We start from the raw sequence: 6103 nt of genomic DNA, 5'->3' as shown, positions 1-6103 counted from the left end.
AGAGGAAGAGCTGCGTGTCATCAGCATAGCAGTGGTAGGAAAAACCGTGTGCCTGTATGATGTGTCCCAGTGATGTGGTGTAGATGGAGAAGAGGAGGGGACCAAGAACTGAACCCTGGGGAACACCTGTGGTCAGCTGATGTGCTCTGGATACCTCACCTCTCCATGCGACCTTGAAGGACCTACCTGTGAGATAGGACTCAAACCAGTGGAGTGAAGTTCCTGTGATGCCCAGTGATGAGAGGGTGGACATAAGGATCTGATGATTCACCGTGTCGAAGGCAGCAGACAGATCCAGGAGAATGAGGACTGAAGATTTGGAAGCAGCTTTTGCGACTGACAGTAATGCAGTCTCAGTTGAATGTCCTTTCTTGAAGCCAGATTGGTTGACATCCAGCTGGTTGTTTAGAGACAAGAAGGATGTTAGTTGGTTGAAGACAGCTCTTTCCAGTGTCTTCGCAATGAATGGTAGGAGAGAGATAGGTCTGTAATTCTCTACAAATGATGTGTTTAGCGTTGGTTTTTTGAGCAGTGGAGTAAACCGAGCCTGCTTGAATGCTGTAGGGAAGGTGCCAGTATGGAGGGATGAGTTGATGATGTGTGTGAGTGATGGTAGAAGTGTGTATATATATATATGTATGTGTGTGTGTGTGTGTGTGTGTGTGTGTGTGTGTGTGTGTGTGTGTGTGTGTGTGTATATATATATATATATATATATATATATATATATATATATATATATATATATATATATATATATATATATACACACACACATATATATATATGGGGAAACTATTGGCCCATGTGATGTAACATGAATTGTGTGCAGCTTTACAAATTCATACCATTAGTATATGAGTACGTTCATATTAATAGAATAAAATGTAGCCTTATGGGTAATGTGGATTATACTAACATTCTATTTGTGTATCACAGACTTGGAGAATTGTGGAGAATATGTAAGTATCTAGTCAAATCTCATATTGGAGGAAGAAGGTAAGTACATAGTATGGAGTCAAGGTAAGCAACAAATCTTGTCTACACCAAAGCATGATATATTCAGTATATTTTACTCAAATCGTACGTGGTGAAAAAAATCAGCTCTTGGACTCATACAGCATAATATGTAATATTTCATAATATCTGCTGTTGTCACTTTTCAAAATGATAATAGTCTATCAGTTGCAGTTTTGGAGTCAATTTCTCCAGACATACAGTAATGGGCTGGATATGTCACAGTAAGTAAAAGTCTAATCATATAACTTGGATCCAAAGTAAGATTATTAGTAGTATATTCAGATGTCTGCATTTTTAATCTTAAAGATGTATAATTGCTGTACAGTATATTGATCCAATTGCTCCATTGTTGCTTGAAATGAATATCTTTATGGGCCCTATCTTACACACAATATTTTCTTTATATTATATATAAAATGTATTTTATATATGTATATTATATATAAAGAAGTATATTATATATATCTTTTTTTAGACCATGCACTTAGATCGTTAAAACAGGGCCCTACATCTTTATATATTTAATATTCTGACTGTAATTGTCTCTGTGTTAGGTTCAGAATGCTGTGTCCCAGGGACTCACTGGTGTAGCGTGCACTGATGAGCAATTCTACTGGAATGCTGGAACCCAGAGGAACCTTGCCCCAAAGCGGTTAGTGGACATCAGGTTTGCACACCATAGAGACACTGACCAATTTCAGCACATAGAAGCAAGGTCACAATGCCCACCTCTGCCTCCCACCCCTGCATTTTAATCTCATGTAAAGCTGAGGGAGAGCTTGAGCCACCTGAAGCTGCCTGTAGGAAGCCTGCTTTACAAATGTCGTAATGCTCAACCAAACGAAGAGCCATCCCAGCCAGATTTCCTCCCACATGGGGTACATGATGTTCCAGCCACCTGCCAGAAATGTTATTTTACAATACCTTCATTGCGCTTGACCTGACCAAATCTGCATCACTGGAGCGCATCACCAATGAGCGGAGTTCCTCACACATATGGCATGAAGCTCGTAAGATTCGCATCACTGCTAGCTCTGCCAAGAGGGTTCCAGTCAGAGCCACTCCTGAGAAGTTCCTTAATGAGCATCTCTACCCAAGGTTCCACGGAAATGCAGCTACACGCTATGGGAACGAGAGTGAGCTCAAAGCTTGCCAGTGGCTCAAAGGCTGTGGCTACTCTGTCATTCACAGAGGCACTGTGGTCAGCACAGAAGAGCCATGGCTGTTGGCAAGCCCTGATGGAGTGTTGAACACAGAAGAACTGTTAGAGATCAAAAGTCCAGTCTTGGGGAAATCCCAATGTCAATATTTACTTTCTAGCCATAAGAAGTGTGCCTGATTCTTGAAAATATCATCCCCAACTATGTCCCTGAACCTTGAGCAAGCCAATGACAGGGGCATGTAGGCAGCATCTCCTTCTTGAAGAACAACTTCAAGAAGTATGTTCCTCAGCAACGCTCCTGATAACTGAAAAGATAGCAACAGTTAGCACAGGCCGTTAAAAAAATGTTAAAAAGCACATTATATAACATTATTCAACTACCTTGAAGATGAAGCATGATGGAGGGTCATCGTCTTTTAACAGCTCATCCTTAAAGAAAAATATAAGTGGATTAAAATTGTTCTATGATACACATTTTAAATCATCATTAAAATTGATTATGCATACCTTGCTAAAAACAGAGGGCACAACTGGGGTTTGGTCTGATAAAATGAAGTAATTTAAAATTAGCTGACCAATATTATAGTTACATAATTTGAAACCCAGCATAGTATGTATTTTGTTTCATATCAAAGTTCTTACTTTCATATGCAAGTTCAGTTTTTTTCTTCCCATAGGTTTCAGGGAGTGCAGAGCATTCTTCTTCTTTTGAAAGAGGATTAGAATAAAAAAAGTGATAAAATTATCCATTAATTTTTAATTTGACAAAAAAATATCAGCAAAATATAAAAAGCTGACAATACCAGCTACAACAGCTCGTTCACAGCTTTCACTGATAAGTGAACCTAAAACACAATAACATGCGTTTCACATTTATTTCACTGATTGTTAGGAGTAATACATTTTATAAAATAATTATGATATTAAAACAAATGTTTCAATTACATTACACTGTGGATTACGCATAAAAAGCATAACTACAATGAAAACAAGTTTTAAAAGAATTGCATGCATTGTACAATTAAGTTAGGAGTTGTATTCTAATATCAAATCCATTTACAAAACGTTTAAGACCTTTACAATTTCATCATCATATTCTTTATTCAGGACATACATAAAAAAATGGTCCATAGCACTATACAAACATACACATAATAATAATAAAAAATAAAAACCACAAACACAAAGAGAGTGTTCAAATATTAGCATATAGACTAAAACGCCAATGGTTCCACAATCTCGAAGTAAACCTAACTGCACTCAATGCAGGATTCACTAGTGTTGCAATGATGCTGTTATATGACTCTGCTAATCTACACATACATCTGTACATGAGATTCCTGAGTACAGCAGGACACGTAAATACATTAGCACTTACACACATTTGGCTCGCACTGCCCCATCGTGGCAATTTAAGCAGCAGCCTCAAACCATCATTATATGCCACATTGAGTTTCTGCATACTGCTTTTTTTATAGCGCCGCCACAAGTGGGCAGTGTACATCGGAGTGCAAAAAGCTTTAAAAAGTGTAGTCTTCACAGATAGTGAACACATACTAAATTTGCGATTCAGCATATTAGCTTGTGCATACAACATACAATACTGTCTATGAATGTCCCTATCATCAGACAGGTCATCAGTTATATAATGTCCCAAATATTTGACCTCATCACACACTTTAAGTAAAATACCCGACAGAAAAAAAGCAGGAAATGAGAGTTTATTGTCCTCCCTGCTTCTAGCAATCATTATATTACTCTTCTTAGAATTGAAAGTAATATCAAAGTCTGAGCCATATTGAGAACATACCCTTAGTAGCTGTTGAAGGCCAGCACTATATGGACAAAAAATGACCAGGTCATCCGCGTACATGAGGTGGTTAATAATGGTGTCCCCAACCATACAGCCTGTTCCACATTTGTTTAACAACTTTGATAGATCATCCATATAAATATTAAAGAGAAAAGGAGATAAGATGCTTCCCTGCCTAACGCCATTACTTACATTGAACGAGGCAGACATAAAGTTACTCCATTTCACATACATTGACTGATGGGCATACCAAAAGGCCAAGATTCTCACTAAATATTTGGGAACCCCTCTATTATGCAATTTGTAAAACAGTTTCTCATGATTTACCCGATCAAAGGCTTTAGAAGCATCAATAAAACACATAAAGATTGTTGAATTATGCCTGTTATATAAATCTAAAACCTCCTTTAGGGCAAAAATACACATATCAGTGCCATGTTTAGGTTTGAAGCCAAACTGATTGTCAGAGGTCAAGACAAAATGTTCTAGCCTATTCAATATAATCCTCTCCAAGACCTTGGATAAAATACTGGCTAAAGCTATAGGCCTGTAATTATCCAAGCTGTTTATCTTACCAGCTTTTCCTTTAATGACAGGCACTAGTGTGACAGATAAAATAGAATCAGGTAAAATACCATGGACTAACAACCCAGTAAAACAAATAGCAATTAGAAGACAGAGTTTTCTACTTGCAAATTTTAAATGCTCCGCAGATATCTCATCCATACCGCATGCCTTATTATCCTTTAGCATCATAATTGCATCATATATTTCTTGAGGTAGAACAATTGCATCTTCAAAACTGTCAATGTCACCCATTGTAAAAGACTTACTTTTAACACAATTAAACAGCTCATAATAATGTTTCTGCCACAATTGAGTAATTTCTTCCGAGCCGTTGACACCATCAATATTCGTTGGTAACGATGTTTTACAGTTATTCATTCTTTTGATTTCTTTCCAGAACTCAATAGGACTATTATATTGCAGCTTCCTTGCCAAAGAGTCCGACCTCATTGTATTTTCCTTCCTCTTAATGAAACGTAGAGCATATTTAAACTTTGCATTTGCCCGTTTCTTGTATTCGAATGAGGGACCCTGTTTATGTCTACCTGACTCATCCCATGCTTTAAAGGCCCTTCTTGCCTCGGCATGCATCTCTTCCACATAGCCATTCCAACCTGGCCTGACTTTATACAATGTGTGTGTCTTATACAGGGGTCTGCTCGAAACAAGTAGGGACTTCACAATATTCTCATACAGGGTGCACAGCTCAATACCATGTTGATGGTTCTTGCAATTAATATCATAACATGCCATAGAATCTTTAGGCAATTCAATGTTGTTCAACAAGATGTCACACTGAATATAATATTCTTTAAGGTCCTCCTCATTCAGATTAGACCAATCTATTTTCCCCACACACATGTTATCTACAGACACAAAGGCAGGTATATTGCCTAGACTTACAGAAAAAGAAAAAGGCACATGATCAGTAGTGGCAAATTCATAATTAATTTTTATGGCCTCTATAGAATCATGTGCATCAGCCGTGCAAATGCAGTGATCTAGCCATGATGTTGTGTGCCAAGCCTCACTGATATAGGTATAGCTACTATCAGGCAAGAGCACTTTGCTAGAAAGAATTAGACCATTATCAAAACAGAACTGCATTAAATGTTTGGCAAATAAAGCTCTGCCATCAGAAACATCAGCATTCATGTCACCCACAATAAAGAAGCACGTGGAAGCATTATCTTGAATGAAGGATATAACACAAGCCAACCTATTAAGATATTCCTCTTCATTTTGAGAACACTCATAGGGTGTGTAAATGTTTAAGATAATGAAGTTATCATCACCACAATTAAACTCAATTCCTATGGCCCAATCAACATCCAGTCTAACCACCTTGACCAGCTGATCATATTTTTTATGCCATAACAGGGCAACACCACCAGGTATTCTACCATGAACAATTCTGGTACTCAGGTCAGTAGTAGATTCACCCGCCCCATAAAAGTCTTTATGCAGGGAATTTAGACCCTCTAAATCCTGCTTTGGTAAAAAGGTTTCTTGAACACATAGTACATCACAGGCCTCCACAA

The sequence above is a fragment of the Leuciscus leuciscus genome, assembly GCF_965113295.1.
Source record: "Leuciscus leuciscus genome assembly, chromosome: 14".
NCBI lineage: Eukaryota > Metazoa > Chordata > Actinopteri > Cypriniformes > Leuciscidae > Leuciscus > Leuciscus leuciscus.
This window is presented reverse-complemented; position numbering follows the sequence as displayed.